Here is a 25486-nt window from a genome sequence, read left to right on the forward strand (position 1 = left end):
CTGAGAAAAGGGTCCAGTTTACTCTTGCATCTCTACTTTCCATTTCTCTATAAAACATCATTACCATTCATATTGCAATGAAATAACTCTTGAATTAGAGGAAATGATGAGGATGTAAAGAGAAAAAAATCTTTGCCTGTTCTAAAATGGAGTTGTTTTCCTAAAGTACAAGTAAAATACTGAAAAAAATCTGGACAAATTAATTCAAAATGATGTAACAGAGTGTCTGTGTGTGTGTGTGTGTGTGTGTGTGTGTGTGTGTGTGTGTGTGTGTGTGTGTGTGTGTGTGTGTCTACACTTTGGGAAACTATCAGACAACATATACTCAAGCTAACAGATATATACCCCATGATTCATTAATTCCAAACCAAAACTGTACCCGTCCTCACACACTCACCGCAATACTATTTATTACAGCTGCGACTGGGCAGGACCTAAGAACAGGGTGGTAGATCCTTTGTGAATTCCATACAGTGATACGACAAAAGATTTGTGGTCATACACACATCCCTCCCTCTGCCTGTTCTACCCATCAGGCCTACATTAGGCTGGGCTCTCCACCAACCAGCAGAGTGCTTGCCTAGTAGCAAGGGCTGGAAAGAGGAAAGGGTTTCTGGAGACTGCTCCGTTTCCTGGTTTGGGTGGTGGTTATACCACAAACTCCTTTTGTGAAAAATTATTAAACTGTGTATTTATGATGTATGTCCTTTTCTTTGTCTTATTTTACCAAAGGTAAAAAGACAAAAGACAGCATGTGTGACCTCATGGGGCATAAAATTTGATGAGAAAAGCAGACAATGAGCAAAGACGTTTCTAAGGACAGACTGTACTGAGGGTCTGGGACGCTGCTGCAGGAGCAGCCACCCCGTCTCATCCGAGCTGTGGGCATCAGAGCTGGGCACGTTGGTCAGTAAGTTTTATATAAATTGTGCTCTGAATGACGTGTTCGGGGTCCTTCCCACTCTTTTGGTATTTAAATATATAAAAAGAAGTTACCTGAAAATATGGAGCCCACCTTTTGGCTCATTTACACATAACATTAAGTGTTCCATATTTCTTTATCTCGAGTTATGGTCACATGCTGTGGTTCAACTGGCGTTGCATTGCATTTTGACATAAATGGGGAAGGGCTACAGCTTAGATACCTTTGTCACATAAAGATTTTAGTTGTAAACATTTGTTTTAAATATTTTTTAGCTTCTATTTGTCTTTTAAAACCTTTCTCTATTATCAATTCAACATAGGTCAATTAAAAGGAAATATTATATTAAAAAATAATTCAGTTAGCATGTAGGGTTAAATAAACTTGCAGTAACAGTAATTTCCAGAGGTTGAAGCTGACTGGGGAACTGAAGGGACTGTGCAGCACTTAGCTGTGTTTGGAAACAGCCGCAGTATCCGAGGGCTGGGCGGGATAAGGGCCCTGGAGGCCTGGAGGCTTGCATAACAACCACTGTTTATGCAGCCCTGGCCAGCAGCAGAATGGAAACAGAGCGTGTGTGCCAAGACAGTCAAGCTGCTGGGATTTTTTCCCCTTAAAGACCGAATAACCAAAAGACAGATTTCAATTTTTTTTAAATAAAGTTATACTTCAGTGGCAAATAAACTGGAAACCTATGTTTTAAAAATCAAGCACCTTTAACACAATTCTTGATTACATATGTATACCAGGATAAGATTCCTTATTTACAGGTTCTGAAGACTAAGTAGATATATTTTACTGCTTTTCACCATACAGGAAAATACACAGAGGAGAAACTAAAGTTGGAGTCTGAAGACAAAAGAAAAAGTGTTTAGAACAAGCGTTACAGTTATGTCAGCAGAGTCAGAACCTCTGGGAACCTCGGCAGACACCATCTTACTCAGCACCTCCTTAGAATGTCCAGTCAGTACCCGAAGTTCTCCCAGGGGCATCTGCAAACGGACTTGGGTCTTTTGTGCCCTACAGGATGAGATAATGATGTTCTCATAGCGTGCATGGTAACAGATGGACATGAGAAATCACTTACCTAGTTACAGCTCATAGCAATGAAGGACTCAAGCACAGCAAGGCCTCCTGAGGCCTGCACATTCTTAAAGTGTCGCTCACTTGTGGGGAATGTGAAGGTGGGGGAGGGGTGATGATGGTGATACCGGTGGTTTGTGTTTGTCAGATAAATATACTATTTAAAACTTATTAAGACCCCACAATTAAAAGCTAGTGTAGCCACCCAGACATGGTGGCACATGCCTGTAATTCTTCTTGGGAGGCTGAGATAGGAGGACTGTTCTCCACGTTGAATTCCAGGACATCTAGAGCTGTATAGTGAGACTCAGAAAGCTGCTACAGCTAAGGGGAGTTAGGGGGCAGATCAGGTTCTGCACTACTCCTTTGGGGACCCATCAAAGCAGGTCAGAATATAAAACATAGCATTGGAAAGATGTTCACATCTGTCTCCTAACTCCAGCAAGCTGCATCAAGAGCATGGGCTGCATCAAGAGCATGGGGAAGAAGGCATGCAGGCAGGAGGGACTTCCATGACTTCCTCTGAAGTCATAGCTCTCTCTTCACTCAGTGTTCCTCAGCTGCTGCAAGTCTCAGATTTGATCCCAGGTCTCAGCAGGGTTTAACCTGTCGAATTTGGCAGTTTATGGTGATTTCAGGAGAGAAAGTGATCTGGGGGTGGCCTACTCTGCCATTTTCTGTGACACTGCAATAGTTTATAACCCAAGTTCACTAAACTGGTGAGTGCTTAGACAGGTAAAGCCAGAATTCTACTGGTCAATGAAAAGAAACCAAGTGCCCATACCCACTACGATATGGACAAACCCCAGACACAACTCCAAGTAAAAGAAGCTAGACGAAGAAATCAATGTTGTTGCTTCATGTACATCAGATGTCCAGCAAAGACTGCCCACAGCAGTAGAAAGATGTCAGAGGCTTCCTTTGGTGGTTGTTGTGATTAGGGTTTTCTCAAGTTTATCTTGCAGTTTTCTTATTTAACTATCCTTAAAATGTTGTGTGACTAATTTCTGTCTTAATTTTTAAAATTTGAATTACCTTTTAAAATATGCAGATATCAATGCTTCTCTAATTATGAAGAAACAAAATACCACTTTCCTAAAACTTTTCTGCTTATTATAATCACTTTGACAACTTTATTTGTAACTTTATCCAGATTCTCCATAATTTTCACTTAATAGAGGCTTATTTTTTCAAGTAACAAAAAATTCTTTCATGTGTTCCTTTCTAGTAGTGCCATTTTTTCCTATGAAATTTTTGTTGAATTTGTGAACTTCATGACTGTAACTGACTTATAGATGAAAAGGCTAAAGGAAATCAAGCCGAAGGGAGTTTAGTTAAATTGGTAAAGAGCATGAGTAGAGGCTGGAGAGGTGGCTGGCTCAAGCAGCCCAGGCCCACAAGCTTGTAGAACTAGGGTGTGGCCCCAGTCTCCACATAACAAGCTGGACATGGTCTCTAGTGCCTGCCTCTAACTCCACTGCCATGTGAGGAAGACATGGAGCTCACTGGGGCTGCCTGGCTGACAGCAAAACCAAAACTATGATCTCTAGACTTGGGAAAGATTTTATTTCAAAGGAATATGGCAAAAAGTGATAGAGGAGGGCTGCGTTCCTGGTCTCTGTATGTGCCTACAGGCACAAGTGCACACATTTCCAGGGTCCTGTTCAGACAAAATGGCATCAACACATCATAAGCATCTGAATGGCACCTCATGAAGTAGGTGGGGCTGATACTGGTTGTGGTGGAGCAGGCCTAGGCCCTGAGACAGTTTGAAGTAGAAGCAGCTACAGTGATGTGATCAGTCCCTGATTCACATCTGACCCAGCATGAAACCATCACAGGGCTTATGAGGGGGTCAAGATGACAAACTAAGAAGGCACCAGGTGCAAGACAGCTCTTGGTCACAGCCAAGTGCTCGGCCATTGCTCATGCTCCCCTCCTGGAGTAAGGGAGCTATTTTCAGCATGTAAACATTTAAAATTCACTTCTGTTCTGAATTATACACACCAAATGGCATACCGCCATAAAAAGATGATGGCACAGTTCCTGCAGCTCATATGCTGGTGATTTCATAGTGAAAATATTGTTTGTTTCACTAAAGCCTGCTTGAAATTAGTCACTTTAAATGCAAACACAACTATTAACCAGTGCAAACAGAGTAAATATGCTATAACTAATTAACTAGTGCAAACAGTAAATATGCTATAGCCAATGCTTTTAAACTACCCTCCAAAGAAAAAGCACCTCTATAATTTCAGAAAAAAAAAAAAGACTGCCAAGAATAAAATCAAACTCTGCTCTTATAAGCTTGTATATAGCTGTACTGGTGCACACAAATTCTATTTCAGCCCTTGGGAAGGAGAGGCAGGCAGATGTCTGAGTTCCAGGGCAGCTACAGCTATACTGACGCCCTGGGTCAACAAAATAAAAAACAAAACACTTGCATATAATTAAAGAAAAATTCTCATGATATAGAGCTAAAAACTGTGGAAGGTTCTTGTAATCAGTTCCAGATACTGGCTGTGGTGGTTTGAATATGCTTAGCAACATGGAAAGTGGCACTGTTAGGAGGTGTTGCCTTGTTGGAGGAAGTGCACCACTGTGAGCATGGGCTTTGATGCTTGGCCCAGTGCAGAAGAGTCAGTTTCTGCTGCGAAAACTCTCATTCATTCTTCAGCTCCGTGCCTGCCTGCATGCTGCCATGCTTCCTGGCTTGATGATGTGGACTGAACCTCTAAAGCTGTAAGCCAGCCCCAATTAAATGTTTGCCTTGAGTACTACTCAGCTATTAAAAAAATGGCTTCATGAAATTCTTAGGCAAATGTCTGGAACTAGAAAATATCCTGAGTGAGGAAACCCAATCACAAAAGAACACACATGGTTTGCACTCACTGATAAGTGGATATTAGCCCAAAGCTCAGAATACCCAAGATACAATTCACAGACTACATGAAGTTCAAGAAGAAGGAAGACCAAAGTGTGGATGCTTCAGTCCTTCTTAGAAGAGGGAACAAAATACTCACAGGAGGAGACACAGAGACAAAGTTTGGAGTAGAGACTGAAGGAAAGGTCATCCAGAGACTGACACACCTGGTGATCTAGTCCACATGCAGTCACCAAACCCAAACAGTATTGCCGATGCCAAGAAGTGCATGCTGACAGAAGCCTAATATAGCTGTCTCCTGAGAGGCTCTGCCAGAGGTGGATGCTCGCAGCCAACCATTGGACTGAGAATAAAGTCTCCAATGGAGGAATTAGAGAAAGGACTGAAGGAGCTGAAGGAATTTGCAACCCCATAAGAACAACAATATCAACCAACCAGAGCTCCCAGGGACTACAACACCAACCAAAGAAAGAGTACACATGGACAGACCTATGGTTCCAGCCGAATATGTATCAGAGGATGGCCTTGTTGGACATCAGTAGGAGGAGAGGCCCTTGATCCTTGTGAAGGCTTGATGCCCCAGGGGAATGCAAGGGAAGGGAGATGGGAGCGAGTGGGTGGGTTGGTAGGGGGAACACCCTCATGGAGGCAGGGGGTAGGGAAATGGTATGGAGGGGTTTCCAGAGGGGAAACAGAGAAAGGGGTTAACATTTGAAATGTAAATAAGGAAAATATCCAATAAAAGAAAGTGTTTGCCTTTCTGAGAGTTGCCTTGGTCATTGTATCTTTTCACAGTAATAGAACCCTAACTAAGACACTGATGTAAATAAATGTACCAGGTAAAGAGAGAAAAATCAAGTCCTCACACCGACAGGTTAATAGGAGTAAAGCTGGTTCTAGGTTAAACAGTGAAACACACCCCAACAGTATAAAGATGATCTCCTCAGGAAGTTTACTCAAGAATGTTCTATTCAATAAGAACTTTTCCTTTCGTCATAAAGGTGACAGTTTACCTAGATAGTCTTTTGCTGGATTTATAGTTAACTTCATAAAACCCCATATCACCACTGCTCAGCATTATCTACATGACCTGTACTTGAACTTGACTCCAAAGATCAGAGTGCACAGGACCAGGGATGGAGGCCTGGCTCAATCAGAGTCTTTTGGAGAAAGTATAAACTTTTCCTTAACCACCCATCTGGGACACTGGGTTGAGGATATACAGACTTGAAGATATAGATGGCTCCTCTGGGTCATGTGTCTGCCAATACAGCAAAAGCTGTTCTGCAGAAGACAGCATTTGTGAAAGAGAATGCAGCAATGTTACAAAGAGTGTAGGGATAAGACAACACTAGACCCTAGAAAGAAAGTGGGATAGAGAATCTGCAGACAATGTCGACGTGAAAGCTTCCCATTCCTAGTCCCAGACCGACAGGAATTTCTGCAGTTCTCCAAGACCTATAAGAGAAGCACATTTCTTCAGTGTTCCTCTACTATGCCCTCTTATGTACTCCTTGGGCTTACTGGAATATAGTTTCTGCTATTTTTCAACAAAGAGAATTGCAGCCAATTCTCTTAGCAACAATGGGTGTGGAATGGGAAAGGAAGAGTTAAGCTTTCTACAAAGACTATGGATGGACAATTAGTGTCCAAGTTACTTGTTTGACTGTGGCCGAGTTCTAGAGTTTCACAGTTGTGTTTTTGAGATGGGGGAGTGGGTCTTACTATGTAGCCATGCTGGGTCTCACCTACTTTCTATGCTTTGTTCCTAAGAACCTGACCTCTCTCACATCTTACTTTAATTATTTGAGCATTCTTCATAGTTGTCCAAAGTCTTTTTTCTTTCCAAGAAATATGACATTTCTGTAATGTCTTTCACATGGAACTGGCTATGTAGTCCAAGGCATGTTCATATTCATGTGCATAAATTATGGGGAGGTTTTAGCTATTATGTCTTCAAATACTCATCTGCTGCTTTTTCTTTTCTCCTGTGATTTCTATGCTGCATGCTGGCCTGCTTTAGAGTATCCTACAAGTCCCTTAATACTGTGGACTTGTAGAACTTAATACTGTGCTAATAATGGAAATCAGCATCTCTCCCTATCTCTAGGGTTAATTAAATTTTAAAAATGCTTTATTTTTCTAATTTATTTTCTCATTTGTGCCAAAGATCAGTCTGAATTGCAAACTTAATGTCTTCTCAGTTCTACTCAGAATTAGCGCCTTTCTTGGAACCTGGGCTGTCAATTTCTACTTTCCCTTATCTATTTATTGGGTTACTTAAAAATTATCATACAATGACTATACAGAATGTAAAGGATTTCATCATAACATTCCTCCCATGCATAAGTGCACAGGGATCATATTTATCTCTTTCATTTATTTTCTTACCCCTGCTTATCACTGCAGTTAGCTTTATTTGAAAAAATCATTTGTGGATAAATACATATATGCTGTGTATGGTATGTGTCCACATGTGTGTACAGGTGAGCTTGCAGCTGTGTATGCTTGTGTAGGTCAGAGGTCAACTCCAGATGTCTCTTTCATTCCCTATCTTTGTCTTTTGAGACTAGGTTTTCACTGAACCCAGAACTCACTATTTCAGCTAGACTGGCTGGCCAACAAACTCTAGCAGTCCACCAGTCTCCTCCCATTCCTCAATGCTGGGGTTACAGGTGCACACTGCTCTTTTACACTGGAATTTGAACTTACATCCTCATTCTTGTGTAGTAAGCACAGCACCCACTGAACCATCTCCCTAGAGTCTGCAGTAACTTGTTAATGGCCCAGTCTTTAATTTACCTCTCACATGAAGAACAACAAGAAAAAGGAGCATATGAGTATGGCTTCAGCAGGAAAAGAAAGGGCGGGGCAATGCGCTGGAGAGTTTTAGGTTGACTTTCTTAATTTAGTGATTGAGGAGGAAGGCTCCAGCCCACTGCGGGTGACTCTTACATAAGAAAGCAAGCTGAGCCATCATGGGGGAGCAAGCCAGTTAACAGCACTGCTTCACTGTCTGCATCAGCTCCTGCCTCCAGGTTCCTGCCCTGTTTGGGTTCCTGTCCTGACTTCCTTCGATAATCAACTACAGGGGGGAAGTGTAAGCTGAATACATCTTTCCTTCCCAACTTGCCTTTTGGTCATGGTGTTTCACTGCAGCAATAGAAACCCAAGGTAGATGATGGTTCCTGCCTCTGAACCGCTATGATCAGATAGCAGCCTCCTGAAATACACAGGAGAACACTGGTTTACCCCAGGGACAAGCTACAGATATCAGAGATGGAGCTAGGTCCAGAGCTGGTTAGCAGCTACTGTGCTGAGAGCTGAAATTGACCAAATTAACCACAATTCACTACCCTAGCCTTCCTCAGGGACACTGCAAGCCCTTAGTAGTCCCCAAAATTCCACAACAGTTGCATCAGACAGATTCTGTCAGTCTAGCTGTTATCTAAGTGGGAAGACTGATTCCTGGTACTTCTTACTCTGTGGTTCTTCTAACATAATCTAGAAGGTAACAATTCCAGCCATCGCCTGGGTTACATGTACTTAGTTTTCAGTACTTTATACACTACAACAAACATCTACATAAGAGGATGATGTATTTCTGTGCATAACTGTGAGGGTGGCTCTCTAGAAGCAGAATGGTTTAGCATTTAGTGGTCTGGTGGTGACCTAAATAAAGTCTATCATTTTACATTCCTGTCAACACTGCATGAAAGTGCTTAATTTGGAAAGTTTTAAAATCCTTTGTTCCCCTAATTCTTAATAACCTTTGCCTCTCAGCTTTATTATACACAGTAGTCTATGATTTCATTCAACTCTGTGGCTTTATTACTAGTTATCACATGATCTGCAGAACTGACTGTGGTAGCCTGAGGTTGCCTCAGGAAATAACTATCTTGCAATGCAGTTGGAGTATGCCCAAGAACTAAACTTCACATTCCTGATTCCTCTTATTAATTTTATATACTCAACTCCTCAAGAAATCTTTCTTGGATAACAAAAAAGTTATTATTATTATTATTATTTTTTTTTTTTGGTGTTTTGAGACAGGGTCTCTCTATAGTCCTGGCTGCCCTAAAGCTCGCTCTGTAGACCAGGCTGGCCTTGAACTCAAGAGATTCAGCTGCCTCTGTCTGTCTCCTGAGTGCGAGTGCACCACCACTGCCTGATTGCCACAAGTTTCTTGGTGGTGCTTTGCTTCTAGATTGGCTCCTTCCACTTGTCTTATAAAGCACAGCACAATCACGGTGGCCATTTACAAATGCAGACCCAGTTACCTTCTTCCCATGTAATGTTTTGGTACAGCACTTAAGTTTCAATGTTATCTCCAAAGCCTGTCATATATGATTCTGCTGTTTCCCTCTTGTATTTGAATCTCCATTCCCACAATTGTTGTCATTGTTAGATCATAACCGTCATCATCATCCACAACAACAACAGCAGGAGAATCAGGAGGAGGATGATGGTGAGGAGGAAGCAAAGGATATTCAGCAGTCAGACACAGCAGAGTAAGGACATTAAATAGTACAAGAATGGAATTTTTGAAGGAGAACATTCTGGGTTGAATACTGCTCAACATTGTCACTTTCTGACAACTGTAGACACTGGTTGGGTTTTGTTTTGAGGTGCTGGGTATTGAAACAAGGTCACTGGGCATCCTAAGGATGAACTTCCTGTAGGGCTAAATCCTAACATAATCACACTGCTAGAGGTAGTCATTGCCCTTATACTTTACCAGACCATATTAACTATTGTAGGAACTTTGCATTGTTCAGGTTTTGATGACAAGCCCTAGCTCCACTTACTTGCTTTGAACAAGGTAGATGTTGCTCTGTGAGTAGTGATGCTAAAACACTACTTTGGCAGAGAAATGCAGGTATAGGAGAGCAAAGGATCCTAAAGTACTACAATTTTAATACTATCTCAGTACTGTTGTGAATAGTGTTTTAGTTATTTATATATTTCTCAGCAATACTAAATTTTACTTTGTGTGATTTGGGAAAACTTTTTGATTTTTGCATTCATCTTCCACAATGTTCCCTGAGCTTTGGAAATTAAGTGATGTGTTGAAGGGTGCATAATTAAATAGTTCCTTATTCTCAGAACAGTGACTGCATTAACTGTTACCCACTACAAACAGAAGATTCTCTGACTAAAGCTTAAAGCAGCACCAATCTATAGGTATAAACATTAATAATTAGAAGGTAGTCTGACACCATGACCATTTAACAATAGTAGCTGGTTTCCTCTGATCTCTGCAGCCATGGGAGTTGGCCAAGTTTACAGTATCAGGTATGAACTCCTTCTAAGGAGTAGGCCTCAGATCTAATCATAAAGTGGTTGGTTATGCCTGTAATGGTCATGGCATTATTCCACTAGAAGGCACATATTGCCTGGGGGGTCACAGATGGGTAAGACAAATGAATGCTTTTTCTCCTCCAGGTCTGCACAGCACTTTCTGGCACTGTGAAAAATAGTTTCAGGAAGGATGCTTCTAGTTCCTTGTCAGCTTGTTTTGGTCTTGCAATCAAAATGCCTTATGTCTTCAATAACAGGATCTTATCCTCTAGCTCTGGTGGCACTGGCCTCCATTGTCTTAAGGGCCTCTGGGCCCCGCCTGACCAGTACTGCATAAGGAGGTGTGCTGTATTGGCATAAGGAGCTTTATTTAATAAAACGCAGCTTCTAGAAGCCACGTTACCCAGCCAAACAGAGTAGCTTAGCTTTATCCTTTTTAAGATCAGTGTTCAGTGGCCAGGGATGTACTCTGGAGTAGACCACTTGCCTTGCAAGATGAAGGAGTTTGATCTCTAGTGCTAAAAAAAAAAAAAAAAAAAAAAAAAATTCAGAGCTTAATTTGAGAAAAATAAAATCAACTGCAAACCTCCTAGAGTAAGAGGATTAGTTAAGAGGATTAGTTTCTTGGTACTACTTTTGCTTACCATGCGTAAGGCAATGGATGTGGCCACTAACACAAGGAGAAAAGGAAAACAGAAATCAGGGCTGGAGAGATGGCCTGGTTGAGTCTCAGCTTCCACATTAGGTGCTTACAACTGCTCCTGACTTTAGTTCTGATGCCTCAGCCTCCCTGCTGCACTCATGTGCACAAACCCTCATATGACAACACACAGAGACACAGATAGACAGACAGACACACACATACACAAAGATAAATCTTAAAAAAAAACCTCTACATAGGTGGCAAAATTAAAACTAAAATTCACCATAAAATAAGACTGCATGATAATAACTGCAGTTAACATTAATCTTCTCTTTTCCTGGACACAAACAGATTCTAAGGGAAATGAAGATGACATCACCCACCAGTAATGGGAAAAAGTGAAGCTGTGGACAAACACACTATATTTTGATTTATTAAACCTCAAGTGAATGTCTCTTTATCCTCCCCAAGAGTGATGGAGTTACATTAGCTGCCAAAGTCTTCTTTTTTCATTACATACCTTTGTAAATATTGTGGTCGCCCTGGTTTATAGCCATCTCCTTCAGACAGTGTATCAGTGGAAAAGAATCCCTATTCCCAACAATGCTCACACTACCATATGTGTAACTCTCTCACCAGGCCCTCACTAAGCATGGGTTTCAGGGATTACAGGAGGGAAATTACAGGGGAAATAACAATTCTGAATGCTTCAAGCTGCCTGTTTTCCAAGGGAAACAGAAACACCACGCCCTCAAAGTCCTGAGAGAAACAACCTAAGAAGTCTCTGATGGCCTTGCGTTAAAGACCGTCATTTGAGTGCCAGAAAGGACATGCTGCTCATCTGCATTTAGTATATAGTTAGGCTTAGGTGGGACTCAGGACCTGACTGCAGTTACCTGTTGTCACATCTGTCCCGGCAGTGAGAAACTGACCTTCACTAGCTAGCATTTAAGGAGTTCTGTGACATGATGAGAGTGGCTGGCTGTCTGTTCTCATGCCTTCCGCTGGCCGCTGAGGAAGGAAACCTTGGCAGGTGATGTGGCCTTGAATGTTCTAAGAAACATGAACCAGACTAGATCGGAGCTGTTGTCATTTTTCCATTTAACTACACTAGGTAGTTTAACCCCATTCCCTTTCCTCATTTTGCTTCTGTGACACCTTAGTTTTGTTCTATATAACAAGGTTTAGGATTTACTGAAGTCATGTGTTCACTGCTTAGGAAAAAGCAGGCTAGTGTTCAGGAGGTTCTCACATATGTGGTCTCTCCTTCTGTTATGCTCTGGGTCTCCATCTGTCTGTCGTGTGCTGCGACAAGGATTAGCCAAGTACCCGGTTCTGCCAATGAGCTTATTAAAAATGTCTATTCTCATGTACTTATCTATTTGTTTTTGAGATTCTATCTCTTTGTAGCCTTGACTGTCCTCAGACTTACTACATAGACTAGTCTGGCTACAAACTCACAGAGATCTGCCTGCCTCTGCCTTCTGAGTGCTGTGATTAAAGGGTACACCACTATGCCTGGCTGGGTTACTTTAAAAGTGGGACACATCTATGTTTCTAAGCTCTGGTAATAGTGAGTTTGAAGTTAGCCCGGCTACATAAGACCTTGTCTCAGAAAACTGAAATGAATGAGTAAATAAATGTATAAAATTTAAAATGCTGCACAACATAAATTATATTTTTACTTTAAATGTACTCTTCTAGCAAAAGAGGGGTTGGGGATTTAGCTCAGTGGTAGAGCGCTTGCCTAGCAAGTGCAAGGCTCTGGGTTCAGTCCTCAGTTCCAGAAAAAAAAAAAAAAAAAGAAAAGAAAAGAAAAAAGAAAAGGGCCTAATATGGTTAAAAAGGAAGAAAATTAGACTACAAGTAGCAAATGTACTTTTCTTCTGTTGTACTTGTGTGTGTGTGTGTGTGTGTGTGTGTGTGTGTGTGTGTAGTGGGTGGTGGTTCTAGGATCTGACTGATCTAGGCTGTCTCCGTAGGCCTCTCACAGGAATAAGGCTAAGAGTGGGTCTGACGAGTGCCAACACTCCGGGCACAGATGGTGGCAGCTATGAGTACCAGCTGTTTTCCCAGAGCATCTGTATTTGTACCTCAGCGCCCACTAGAAAGCTTACATCTCTAACTCCAGTTCCAGGGACTCTGACCTCCTCTTCTGGCCTCTGTGGCACTGCATAAACACATATGGTGCATATACACACATGCAGGCAAAACACCCAGACACTTGAAATAAAAACTGAGTCATATGGTAGATTTAATTGTAGCATTTTTGCGCATTCTTCACAATGATTTCCGCGGTGGCTACACCACTCTGCAATTCCACCCATAGGGAATGAGGGCCTCTGACTCCAGAATTCCCTTCCAGCATTGGTTTTGGTGATTTTTGTCATTTTGGCTGAGATAAGATAAAACCCCAGGGTTGTTTTGATTCACACTTCTCTAATTCTAGAGACAAGAAATATTTTCTGAGACATTTCTTAGCAATTTTTTCTTTCTCTTGAAATATTCTGTTTAAGTCCCCTTTTAAAAAAATGAATGTTTTTATGGGTTTTTTTACTCTAACTTTTGAGTTCTTTATATATTATGGATAATAATCCTCTGTCAGATGGATTCCGACAAACCACTTGTTCAGCTGTTGGCCTTAATTCTTGGGCAAATGGAGTCCTATTTAGAAAGTCTTTTCTTATACCTGTATCATGTAGAGAACTTGTTTCCCCCAGCAGATTCCATGTTTCAAATTTCACATTTAGTTTTTTGAACTATTTGGAGTTAGTTAATGCTGCGACCCTTTCTCATGTTGTGGTGACTCCAGCCATAAAACTGTTTCCACTGCTACTTAATAACTGTAATTTTGCTGCTGTTATGAATTATAATGTAAATATCAGTGTTTTCCAGTGATCTTAGGTAACCCCTGTGAAAGGGTTGAGAACCACTATGATAGACACAGGTCAACTTCCGTTCTTCTGCATATGGACATTCAGTTATCCCAGCATCATTTGTTGAAGATGCTTTCTTTTTTCTACTATATGCTTTTGGCATCACTGTCAAATACCAAATGGCTGGAGTTATGCGTCCTCATGTTGCAGTTCTTGGTTTGTTCCGCTGGCCTCCATATCTGTTTCTGTGCTAGTCCCATACTGTCTTGTTACTATGGCTTTGCAATATTTGTTGGCATCTGGATTGTTAATCCTTTTAGCATTGTTCTTTTTGCTCATGATTGTCCTGCGTATCTGGATGGAGCCTTTTGTGGATCCATATAAATTTAGGATGCTTTTTCTGTTTTTGTGAAGCAGGTGGAGAATTTGATTGGTATTGCATTGACTTTGTAAATGGCTTTTAGTAAAATGGCCATTTTTATACTAATTTCACCAATCGATGAGCATGGGATGTCTTTACATTTTCTAGTATCATTCTTTACCTTTCTTTAGAGGTTTAACGTTTTCATTGTAAACATCCTTCACACCCTTAGTTAGGCTTATTCCTAGATAATTTTATTTTCTTTGAGGCTTTTGTGAATATCTCTTTGGTTGCTTGTTATTAGTGCATAGAAAAACTATTGATTGCATAAGTTGATTCTATAGAGTGCCATATTGCTGAATTTATCATTTCTAAATGGATGAATCTAGAAAAGATCATATTGAGTGAGGTAACTCAGACCCAGAAAGACACATATTGTATGTTCTCTCTCATCTGATGTTTCTAACTCCCAGTCTTGAGATGAGTACCTACGTGAATGTGAATAACTTCAGAAAGCAGGAAAACAAAATGGGATCATTTTGAGGAGAAACAATATAGAGAGGGAAGAAATAGCAAGGGACAAGTTATCTAAAAGGAGACATGGGAAACTGGGGGTTTATTAGTGAGGGAGGAGAGAAATAAATACAAAAAAGGTAAAATAACATTAAGAATATGTGAAAAAGTCATAAGTAATAATATTATTAACTTCCTAAAATACATAGAAGTTGATACAAATATAAATTCTCTCAGTAAAAAAATTCCCATTTGGGCTGACAATGTTTGCAAGGGTAACAGATCATCTAACAAAAATCCCAACACAGGTATGTCCCTTTTTGAGTTGTTGGTCAGGGCCATCCAAGACTCCTAAAACATTATAGGCTATTGCTATTCATCGCCCCTCAGAGGTAGAAGGGAAGTCCCTATTGCTGAAGATATCATGCAGTTTGAACTCAGAGCCCCTGAGCTAGAACTGGTCTAAAAGCCTTTTCCTTGGAGATTAAACTTTCATGGCAGTAGAAGCTGTGCAAAACTTTCCAAAGAGGAAAGCAACCAGTACTTCTACCCAGCCATGACACCCATGAACCATAATCATGACTAGCAATGATAACCCTGGAAGTGCATGCAGTCCTGACACACATATCTTAGTAGTAACCAACAGCTGTCTAATTGGACTTAAGTCATGCTCAACAGAGAGAAATCTACCTGATCCTGGAAATCTAGACAACTATCTTAGGACTAGTAAAGCTGTGAACATTGGAGGAGAATCTACAATTGACAACTTACATTCTAAATATCTGTCCTTATACTCATAGATATGTGTTCTTTTCACCTCTGCAGAGGGGAGTTTCCTTCTCTCTGCAATAGATGGAGGCCATTATAGAAAACCACAACTGACCAAAATGCAGAGTTGTGGAGCACAGTCCATACTGATACATCTACAATACAGTTCCTACACCCAAGGCTCTGGGGTCTTGGTGGAAGAAGGGACAGGAAAATTGTAATATTCAAAGAACCAGGGAGTTTACTGTCAGATTGTGTCTCTTAGAATGTCACCCCAATATCTCAGAAACACGTGCATAAGTAACTTTTATTTGCCGGATGTAACTGTTGTTTTGGAAGCTTACTTGAGCTTATCCTTTCTAGTTCTTTCTGAACTCTGGCTGGCTGGTTCAACTAAGCTGTTTTGGTTCAAAACTCCTCTCCAAGCTGACTGACTCAAACTCAATTCTCTCAGGTTCTCACTGAATTGCTGTGCTTGGTAAAAACGGCCTCTGAATTCCACTGACTACTGAACTGCATAGAACTGTACTGACCTGAACTTCTCTGAATCCACAGCATTGCCTGCACTCAGCTGAACTGCACTTACTAAACTGCCCTCCTCTCCTAACTCACTTTGTACTGTTCTAAAGTAGCCTCTCTCTTTCCTATTTGTTCTGAGAGTTGGCCTATACTTTCTCTGCTCATTTTGTCAAGTCTTTCTCTGTCTTTGTCTGCCACTCAATTAGACATCACTTTCAAATATGGCTGCTTCCTTCTACAAACTAAGTTCTCCTTCACTGTTTGTGATTAAAGGTATGTACTAAAAGCATGTCTGTATTCTACCCAGGATTAAAGGTATGTTATTCCAGTAAGATCACGAAGACAAAGAAGGTCTTTGGATGTGATCCCTTGCCAGAGCAGCCATGTTGCTTGATTAAAATTCCTTTACAAACATGTTTGACCAAATATAATCTGAACAATGATGACACTAATAAACATGCTAATATGGATGAGGGAAACCTCCAGAAAGCTGATGTGGCTTTCATGGTATACAAATAATTATAGACGACTAAGGAATGCTGAGAATCAGATAAAACACACACACACACACACACACACACACACACACATGATGCCAGGAATTTGAAGGGGCATGGAGCAGTTAGACAAAGGAAATGTTGTAATTAATTAGAAAGAAAGAAAAGACAGGAGAGAGAAAAGTAGGAGGGAAGGAAGGAAGGGGGAAAGGAAGTAAGGAAGGAAGAAAGGACAATCAGAATGTGAAAGGAGTAGGAGAGGGAAAGGGAGGAGCCGAAAGGGAGAAAACTGCGGAGATGAAGAAATCAAATACATTCTAGAGCATATTGCCTTATTAACAAACAGTAGCATAAAATATTAAATTAGGAGTTAAAGGGATTGATGGAAAAGTTAGGTGATCAGAGCATGGTTATTATTTAAGGAGCTCTTTCCATTTTATTTGGTGTGTGTAAAACAAAAATAGCCTTATTTTTCTGAGTAGAAATATAAATATTCAGGAAGCATAAGAAGTGATTATAAATAAAATAACAATCTATAAAATCTCAATAAAACTTTGGTTAATTTTAGATATGTCAGCTTTCATATCTACTCACACATCTACGAAGCATTAAGATTTGTAATTCCTTTTCCATCACTCACTAATATGTTATGTTCACTCTCTCAGTTAATAAGGTTTCCTCTAGAAATACAACAACAACAACAGAAAATGCCACACAAACATACTCACAGGCCAATCTGATCACGACTTCCTCAGATAACTCTGGGCTTTGTCAAGTTGACTGCTGAATCTAACAAGTAGACCCCACTCTCTGTCAACTTGCACCTAAACACATTACCTTAATCCCTATCTTTTGTTTGTCATCAACAACTGATATTAATATTATAATATAAAATAATGTACAACTTGAAAAGTCTCACTCTTACGTTTAACTGTGGGTTTCTGGAAGAAAAAAACTTCCTTAATACAAAAGAGAAGAATTAGGGAATAAAAATAATCACACATAAGGAAAACCAAAGTCTATCGGTGTATTTTAAATCCTGTAGTACTGTGTTAGCCATCTGGGAGTCACTCATCATGTTCTGGCCTCAAAAGGTTTGGGTCTATCCACTTGCTTCTCTAGCTTTGCCATCCCACAGGACACATAGCTTATCTTGTAGGCCCAGACCAACTCCATTCCATACATGCTGCTGTCCTTGGTAGATCTCACAGTCCTGGCATCCAGAAAATTGGGGTCTTCACTGCAAAACTGAGACCGTGCCTTCACCATTGGCCTCTTTTGGTTTCCCTTTGGGGACTTGAGTGACCCTGCCATCCAGTGTCAAGCTTCAGCTTCTCTCCATGACCTTTTCATGCCAGAATTACTTTCAAAACCAGTATCATGTGGGAGACCTCAAACATTATTGGCAAATTCTGCTGCCAGGTTTGATGTACAGCCTTGGCTTCCCATTGGACCATGGCTTCTGTACTCTGACCGTAAGGAAATACTTTCCAGAAGCTTTCACCTCAGTGGTGTTTTCCTATTATAAACCATATAAGTTTTAGCCTCATCTAACCAGCAATCTGTTTCTTAGTAAAGCACAGAAGGCTTTACTTCAGGAGTATTCACTTCTTGGTAATCACAGTTAAATAGCAACCACAGCTCCTTGAACTATTTATCATATGAACATTCCTGCAAGATTTTTTTCTTTCCTTTGAAACTTCACAATGAGTCCCCATTGTCAGCATTTCTCTCTGTATTATCTTTCAAACTCCCAAGAAACAATTCATTAAGCTCTCAGCACTCAATAGCTTTTCTGGATTTCAGTTTCAAAATCTTTTCAATTTTCACCCTGCACCTCCTCTGATGCGGTCAACAAAGTTGAAAAGGGAGTTATAGATCTCAATACTGCTATGCTATCAGACATGGAGATGCAGAGTTTAGGGTTTATCCAGCTGGTTTCTCGCTTTGGGGATTACAGTTAAGTGATGAGATGAATCTCAGAAGAGACCTTGAACTTTGAACTTTTAACACTGTTGAAACTGCTATAGACTATAGGAACTCTGGAAGTTGGACTACATGTATTTTGCATTATGTTATGTTTAGGTGTGGTCCCCACTGATTCATATGTTTGAACAAGACTATGGGAGCCAGAAAGTGAAGTGTGATGGTCTGTATATGCTCAACCCAGGGAGTGGCACTATTAGAAGGTGTGGCCCTGTTGGAATAGGTGTGTCATTTTGGGTGTGGGTAAGAGCTTCATCCTAGCTGCCTGGAAGACTGGCTTTGACTAGCAGCCTTCACAGATGAAAATGTAGACTCTCATCTCTGCCTGCACCATGCCTGCCTGGATGTTGCCATGCTCCCACCTTGATGATAATGGACTGAACCTCTGAACCTGTAAGCCAGCCCCAATTAAATGTTGTCCTTTATAAGTCTTACCTTGGTCATGGTGTCTGCTTACAGCAGTAAAATCTAACTAAGACACCCTCCAAATAACATGGTCTGGCCTATCAAACCAGCACCCCACATCTGGTACTAATTTCTGTTCTAGTTTGCTTTCTGTTGCTGTTATAAACATTAAGACCAAAAGTAACTTAGGGAGTGTGGTTTATTTCACTGAATGTTTCCAGGATACAATCTATCACTGAGGGAATCAGGACAGAAACTCAAGCATGAGCAGAGGTAGAAACCATATAGGAAAACTACTGACTTGCTTTGTTATACAGTCCAGGATGGCAGTGCCCACAGTGAGTTGGGCCCCCTCACAGTAGTCACTACTCAAAGACAATTTCCCAAAGACATGCCCACAGACCAGTCTTACAAAAGCAATTCTTCAATTGATGTCCACCATTTCCAGGTAACTCTAGTTTGTGTGGACAATAAACACTGAGCAGTCTAAAAGACTTCATTGGTAAGTGAAAGGTCTGAAGGCTCCCTCCTACCATGGGTGCTGGTCGCTCTCTGCATAGCCTTCAGTGGCAAATAACTACTACTCCTTCAGAGCACTATGATAGCCAAGACTTAGGATATAATTATGCCCACAATAATAAGAGAGAAGGAAAAACTGTAGCAGTACCATTTTCCGTGTCCTAGTGTGGTTAAAATAGTTTCTGAAAAAGACCTCATCCATTTAACCATAAAACTTGCAAAGCAGTGACCTCAGAAATCTTACAATTGTCTCTTTTCCAACCATGTCAATCTTAGAATGATAGTTATTGTTATTGCTTTATTCCACTAAAGAGTTACTTTTGTGAAAGGAGCCAGAAAGATGTCTCAATCATTAAGAACACTGGCTGTTCTTGCAGAGGACCAGGGTTCAGTTTCCTAGTCCTCTTGGAGTGGCTTGCAACTGTCCATAACTCCAGTTCCAGGGGATATGATGTCCTCTCTTAGGTGGGCACTGAGTGAACATGGTAGACAGACATACATGCAGGCAACACATACATACATACACACACACACATACAATTTCTTTTTAAAAAATAAGTTTTTGCTTATTTATAGTGTGCTTTTATAGTTATTCTTTTCCCATCTGGTTATAAAAAAGTGCAAAACACTGTGAAAATGAATTATTTAGAAAAATTGTCTGTAATTTCATCACCCAGCGATAACTATTAATAGTTTTTGTTTATCCCTCTTAATCTACTCTTTGAAAAGATGCTGAATTACACACACACACACACACCACAAAAGATAATGCATATATTGATATATCGTTTTGAATATTTCCCTTTTTCCTCTTGGTATATCTGAGACAACTTCACATGCCAATCTTAATGGGGTTACTTTAGTTTCCAAAGAGCTTTGCAGTTCATTGTTCTAAATATACAATTAGGTTACTTTTTATTCTAATGAAGTCCTTAGTTAAGAGTGCTTCAAAATACTACCCTGAAGGCTCATCTCTGCACAGAAAGATGTTCTTATAATGGATTTCTTGAGGTGACTCCTGGGCACATGGCCCTGTTCTTTATTAGCTAGTTGTCCTCAGTAGAACTGTCTCTGTTTGTCATACAGCATGCCACGAACACAGTTTCCCTCAAACACAACAGCATGCTCTAATCAGGCTGTGACTGATGACTACTAAGTATGTGAGAATTATTTGGAATTATTTTTGAGAATAATAATGTTCATATTCCACCTCTATGTTGTCTCAGCATTTCACACTAGGGGTGATAGTACACATTTTAATGAATACTTCTTGATCATTATTGATGTTGAAAAACTGCTTCCTGCCTTTCATCAATCACTAGTATTTTGTAGTCTCTGAACTTCTAATTTAACGCTTTTTGGTCCATTGGTCAGCTGAATTACTTTTTCTTTTCGTAATGAATTTTTGACTGAAAAAATAAATTTCCTTTCAAAAATATAAAGGCATTTATTCATAATTTTGTTTCTAGATTTGATATGCAGAGGCCAGTATCACTCACTATATAAGTCACTTATGATTTATCATTATCTGCGAGTATGTTAAGTGTATTTCTAAATGTCAAATTTATGTGTCTTGATAGCAGTTGGCTGTTATCTACTGTGCTGAATACTCACCTGGTTCTTCCACAGAGTTAACTTAAGCAGCCTGCAGTGTTGGGTCAGTTTCTAACTTGCTTATGGGGCGTTAAAGAAACAGGAGGCCAAAGCACAGACCTAATTTGCTAGAATAACTGGTAATGAGGAGCCTTGTTGCTCCCTTGTCCCTTAAGTGTGTTCGCACACACACCTAGGTGTAACGGTGCATGCCTTTAGTCCTAGAACTGGATGGAGATGGAGGCAGGCAGATCCTCTGTGAGTTCTGTGCAGCCTGGTTTTGCATAATGAGTCCCAGGTCAGCCAGAGATATGGATATATGTATTTCATATGTGAAATCAATAATTGTTTTTGTAGACTGGGTCTTATGTAGCCTATGCTAGATCTAAGTCCATATGTAGCCCAGAATGATCTTAAAACTCCCAGTGTTCTACCTCCCAAGTGCTGTGATTTATAGGCGTGTACTGCCAACCAGTTACTGAAATTATATAATCTAATGGTATAAATATGTAACTAGCTTTTGTTTCCTTAATACAGACAAATTTAATCCAATTTAAACAGGGTTGGAGACGCATACAGCCTTTAGTGATGAGAATACCACCCCTATAGTCCTGACAAATCTCTAGTGGTATGCTGGCTTGTTTGAACGTCAATAATCCTGCAATATTTTATGTAAATAAATAGCCTATGAAAGTCACAGGTTTTTTTCTTCCGCCTCTTCAGCCTGCAAAGGAAATGTCCCCCACCCTCACCCCGCCCAACTCCCGCTGATGTTTTCCACTTTTCCTGTGATTAAAAAAAATTTCCCTTGGTAACCATTTTCCCTGGTTACTTCTTTGGCTGATTTTCCACACAAAGAACTGAAAGGCGTTTATCCCAAGGGAATCAGTTCTTTTAGATTTTACTAAGAAGTCAGCTAACACTTTCAACATTCCCTTCTCTTCTTTGTTTTTAAAGAAAGTTCTGGTTTTGTTTCACTTTCAGCGGGAGACTTAAATGACACCAAGCAAAGCTACTTAGTTTAGATTTCCAGGTAAACATGTTTTAAATTTTAAGTTTCTACTGAAGTATGTGGCATGGCTTTAATATCTGAGTATTTTGTGTGCAAATATGTTTAATCTTTAAGAAAATTAACTCTGTACTAACAGACTGAAAAGTTAAAAGTATGCTTTATTTTGTGTAATTGTTTCTTTGCAGGATGATCATTTCCCAGTAGTTCAAATGTTAAGGAATTATGAACTATTGTCATATGTTTAGATAGAATTATGTGACGAGTAGAAGTATCAACTGACTAGAAACTTTAATTTTCTCAGTCCTTAAGTTCTAAAGGAAAATACGTGTTCAGTGAAAAGCATTTTCCATTTTAAGTCTGGTGGTAACATGAAAGATGATAACTTATGACTTTGCAGATATATTAAAAAGTATGGATACCTTTAAAGTTTTCTTAAGACAAGTGATGAAAAATTTTAATGGAGAAAATAAGTTAATCAAAGTTTATAGAGGATATTCAATATCTGGACAAATATCAAAGGTCAAAAAAACAAAAACATTACTTGATGAAAATGACATTGTGATTAGAGTATCTAGACATAATTATAAAGTTGCTTATTAAATATTAAACAAAATGCAAAATTCTATAAACCACTGAATATCAATCAGAATTGAGGGTTATTTCTTAAATTTTATTTAAACTAGATCCTGGTTTTGTTAAAATTAAGACAGCTCTGCCAATTTACTTCTGTACAAATCTATTTAGATCTCTAAATTAGACAGAAATGGGTTCATTTGAATAGGGACACTTGGGCAAGTGGACGATTATAGGAGGCCCAGGGATGCCACATTCACCTTCATGGGAGACCCCTGGAGATTATCTAGAGTTATGAGGTCCAGAATGAGAGCTTTCATGACCCTCAGCTACTACACACATAACTGTCACAACAAACAAACAAGTCAGTGTACATGTGTACATGATGCGGAACATCCGTGTTACATGTCCATCAGGGCCCTCTGCCCTACTTCACAAATCCCGTGTCGCCTGCCCTTCAGCTTACATTTTCATGGCTGCCACTGCCCCTGCTCTTCTACATGACTTCATTATAAGAGCTGACTGACTTTAGGTGCCAATAGCCTTGCTCCTTTACATTCTGTAGACTAGTTCTTCTGAAACTAAAGCAGGGCATCAAATGTTTAATCATAATTTAATTTTAATGACCTACAGTAATGATTTTCAAATGACTGGAGTATTTATACAAATATCCTGAGCAAGTTTGATGGTGGACTTCACATAAAGACATCCATGAGGCTGTTAGCTGCTGAGTTCAGATGGCTTGAGGACAAGTCCACTTGGGTGAAACCAGGTAAAGCCTGATTTTAGCAGATGAAGCTACAAAAAGAACTACTGAGATTCAAGAGGGGAAGCCAAATACACATTGTGCCTTCTTGTCTTTCAAGTTCCTAGAAAACAGAAGGTATGTTAGCACACACACACACACACACACACACACACACTCACACACACACACACACACACACACACCTCCCTACATATGGCTGTATAGCTGCACTGGGAAGGAAGAAGAGCTCTTGGTAAGGCAGAAATTAGATATGGAGGATGGGTTTGGAGATGAAGCTCAGGGGGGTATGGTGCTTGTCTAGCACCCCTAATGCCACAGTTTCACTCCTAGTATTGGGGGAGGAATGGAGAATGGTGGGATAAATCTTTGAATAAGCATGGGACAGAATTAACAGATAGGTCATCAGAGAAATAAGTTTTAGGGTTTAAAGAATTTCAAGAAGAAAAAAATCCAATAATTTATTACTAGCTCATAGCAAAACTTATGAATGTTAAAGACATACTAAAAAAATAGAACATTTCCACAGGAAGGCAGAATAAAAAGGCTTCCTACAAAGGGATGGGAATTGATTTCAAGTTGTCTTCTCCATAACACAGTAAGAATGGATCAAGTTGGGTGTGGTATCTCACATCTATAGTCCTAACACTTGGAGGCAATGACAGGAGGATCACCGCAAGATCAAGGTTAGCCTAGTCTACATTGTTAGCTCTAGTCTAGTCATGGCTATATAGCAAGACCCTGTTTCAAAGCAAAAGCAAAAGGAAAACAAAGTGTGTAAAAGGAAAATAATCAATATCTGCAAAGTATTCAGGGAAAATGATTTTGAAGCTTTAGTTCTAGTTTTAACCAAAAAGGATATTTTCAGACATTTAAGATTTACAAATTTTTACCACATCTAAGAGTAAGAAATATACATTTTTTGCCAAGAACAAACAGAATCTGAAGGCACTTCCTCTGGCAAGGAATACAGATCTACTCATCCGCTGAGCACAAACAGGAAGATGAGAAAATCAGCAGAGCCAGTGTTTGGAATAAGACTGAAACCCAGACGGTCTCAGGTCTGAAATAGCTTTGCTTCTAGAAACATCTGTGGATTCCAGAAGAGGTTAACAGAGTTCTAAAATAGCTTCACAAGGCTCAGGAAAAACAGAAAACAAAGACGAGGGCCAAGCATTGGAGCAATGACATTGGTGCTTGTGACATTAGCAAAACTAGACCCATGGTGTGATATTGGATACAGTGATGTCCAGCTTCAAATCACTTGATGTATTATCGACAGTGTCTATAACACTACACTCAAAGCATGAAAATCATTCTAGGTTTAAACATTTGATGATATTTTCTATAATTTCTGGCATGAATTTAAAGGGCATCAGACAAAGAAAAAAAAAAAAAAGAAAAAGAAAAAGAAAGAACACAGCTAAAATCCCAAAGAACAGATGACAGGTACAGTCAAAAAGAGGACTCAGAAAACCTCATCTTCAGACAGACTTTAAAACAAATGATTAAATGTTCAAAGAGTAGAATATGAATAAGTTATAGAATTGAAAACAATAAAAATGATTTACTGAAGTACAAAAAAGAAACAAAGAGGCCAACAGATGAACTTAGAATCATGAGGATGAGTCATGTGGCAATAGAAAAACGAAAAAAAAAAAAAAAAAACCAAAAAGAGAAAGTGACATGGAAGACATAATGGATCTGTTATTGTACAAATGACTGTAGTTCTGAAAAGAGAAAAGGACTAAAGCATATGGACGAACTGAGGACTTAAGTAAACAACAAAAAAAAACAAAACAAAAGAAAGAAAGAAAGAAAGAAAGAAAGAAAGAAAGAAAGAGAGAAAGAGAGAGAGAGGGAAGGGGGAAGACAGGGAGGAAGGAAGGAACGAAGGAAGGAAGAAGGAAGGAAGGAAGGAAGGAAGGAAGGAAGGAAGGAAGGTAGGTAGGTAGGTAGGTAGGTAGGTAGGTAGGTTGATTGACTGAGTCAGCCTGCAGCTGGATGGTGCATGCCTTTAACTCCAGCACTGGGAAGAAGTAGATGGATCTGAGTTCCAAAGCAGTCTGGTCTACAGAGTGAGTTCCAGACAGCCAGGGCTACACAGAGAAAGCCTGTCTTGAGCTTCCCTCCCTTCCCCCCCAAATTCAGTATGTATCCAAAATATATCATGAATCCCAAATGTAATAGGAATAAGAGAACCACACCTTCTATGTGCAGGAGAACATCCAAAGACCAAGATGAACATCCAAAGTGGCCAGAAAA

General features: G+C 39.9%; 2 protein-coding genes across 2 annotated transcripts in view; one reads left to right on the plus strand and one right to left on the minus strand.

Moving 5' to 3' along the window:
• The window catches only part of Cenpp (centromere protein P), a 181763-nt gene that overhangs the window by 14418 nt on the left and 141859 nt on the right, over window positions 1-25486 (minus strand). The gene's annotated exons all lie outside the window — the stretch shown is intronic.
• The window catches only part of Ecm2 (extracellular matrix protein 2), a 33858-nt gene continuing 30059 nt past the window's right edge, over window positions 21688-25486 (plus strand). The window contains exon 1 of the mRNA XM_032919608.1: window positions 21688-21903. The gene's annotated coding sequence lies outside the window, so the exon portion shown is untranslated. The remainder of the gene's footprint in view (window positions 21904-25486) is intronic.

This window comes from Rattus rattus, chromosome 14 (assembly GCF_011064425.1).
Source record: "Rattus rattus isolate New Zealand chromosome 14, Rrattus_CSIRO_v1, whole genome shotgun sequence".
Lineage (NCBI taxonomy): Eukaryota > Metazoa > Chordata > Mammalia > Rodentia > Muridae > Rattus > Rattus rattus.